The following is a 2437-nucleotide window of genomic DNA, read 5'->3' as shown; positions in this document are numbered from 1 at the left end:
TTCCTGCCAAGCGCCTCCCTTGTTTGATTATTCCCGTTTACCTCCCTTCTTAGGTAGCTCTGAAAGACTATAAGAGAAGGAGGCCTTATATGTAAATTGTAAAATAAAGGGTCCCTTTCAAAAATTGTCCCCCATTGAATATATATATATATATATATATATATATATATATATATATATATATATGCAAGCAAAAAAAAGGAAACGATTACATGGCAAAAGAAATAGGATAACGATAAGGAATGATATTAATCATAATAAAATAGTATTTATTTCTTTGTTATGATATTAGACAAAATGGTTTTGGTCTATAAATTAAAAAAACAGTATACATTGTTTCTTTTATAATAATTTTATGAATTTCTCATAAATAACTGAATTATAATAAATTGACTCAATTATCTTAAACTGAATCATATAATTAAATAGCATCATTGCTAGACTTTCCCTGTCAACATAGAGATTAATGAAAAAATAAAATAAAATAATGCAGTCAATGATCTCATTTAAAATATATCTAATCAATAAATATAAATTAGAGATTGGGATTGTGGAAGAAATATAGTTAATTATTGGGTTGGTGAAAGTTTAGTATTCTGATAATTTTATTGATACAATATTTCTGTCAATTGTATCTAAAACTAAATCATTTAAACCATCTTTATTTTCTTCATGCCATAGTTTTGTGCGAAGAACAAAGGCATGTGTTGGTGATCAAAGACTTATAAATTTATTATCTTCATTTTAGTTATGTAACTTATCATAAAGTTATTGATAGGCTATGTTTTGAAATACATTTATTTTTAAATATATATTTATAAAATAGTCTGAATAAATACATAATTATGATATGAAAACTATATTTTAAATATGTATTAGCACAAGTATTGTTTAGTAAAATTATATTTCAAAAATTCATTGATTATTATCAGATAATTTTACTCTTCTAATATTTTTAATATTTATTTATAAGAAAATATATTTTTTATTTAATAAAAATTTTACTTTATAGAAGACATAAATATGTTTGTTTCTCACTAAATTATATTATAAATCTTATGATTTTATATTATATTATATTATATGGTACTTTGAAATTTTAAAATTTTATTAGCATCTTGAAAATTGATCTTAAGATAATATTAAGTAATATCTGAATAAATATGACTTAAAAAAAAACCAAACATCAATTTATATTTGAGATATGCATTCATTCACTCTCGTTGTACATCAAATCGGGCAAAAACTATTGTAAGCCTCATTTAGTGCATAAAAGAATATTAAGATTATTCTGTGTATGATGCATGCACTAAAAACAATATCTCAATATAAACGAAGTCAGGAAATGTTTATGTTAGCAATTTCCTGACTCCTCATCGAAGTTTCTTTTAGCAAAAGTAAACTTTAGATTAAGATCAACTCATTACATCCCCCAATATACCATTCCATGATCATTGGATTAATCTCAAGGCATTAGAGATCACCCCTCTATATAATTAATTAGACTTTGAGCAAATCCACAAATATAAGATTCGAGTCTAAACCCTTAATATTTTTATTTTATATTATTTTTATAAATAGTAAGTAACAAATGTAAGATTCGAGTCTAAACCCTTACAATAATTTATCTGTATCTTTATTGGTTAAATTTACTTATACAATAAAAGCATCGCTAATATCATAGTTTAAGATCATTATTAGTCCAATAAAAAAAGAGCCATTCATAAAAAAACCATCATATTCCAAAATAATAATACTTATTGTCCAAAAGTTAATGATGTGATAATTTATCTATTTCCAAGACATTTAATCTCTCTAAATTTAAATTTATCAGATACAACCCTACAAATCCACAACTTATATATTTAGTTAATATTGATGACACAACATTTTTTTACCTTAGAGAAGAGACATTTAATTTTAATTTACAATAAAAATAATTATATGGCACATACTAAATCTTATAAAGGCAAACATGTGATTAAATTATATATATATTTTTATTTTCGAAAAACCCTTTTTTTTTTTTGGGGATTGGTGACCCATTTTTTATTATTTCCCATTACTATCCCCACTTTTTATATATCCTCAAAATGTCTCTAATAGGATAAACCAAAAAAAAAAAAACTCATACCATATTTTTTGCACCCCCATAAAATTATTATAATTAATATCCAAACACTTAATATATAATTCAAACCAGCTTATCATATTTTATGATATTTTAAATAATTATCTATTTTTGATTAGTCTTATAATGTTTTTGTATATATATTAAAAAGTATTATAACCGAGGAAGAATAACTCGAAATATAATGTATTTTTATCGGTCTTGAATAGACTATATTATTCTCGAATAAGATTATAGTGTTTTTTTAGCACTTTTATAAGAAAACTACAAACCTACATAAAAAATACTATTAACTATACTGATTCA

Source organism: Musa acuminata, chromosome BXJ2-3 (assembly GCF_036884655.1).
Source record: "Musa acuminata AAA Group cultivar baxijiao chromosome BXJ2-3, Cavendish_Baxijiao_AAA, whole genome shotgun sequence".
Lineage (NCBI taxonomy): Eukaryota > Viridiplantae > Streptophyta > Magnoliopsida > Zingiberales > Musaceae > Musa > Musa acuminata.
This window is presented reverse-complemented; position numbering follows the sequence as displayed.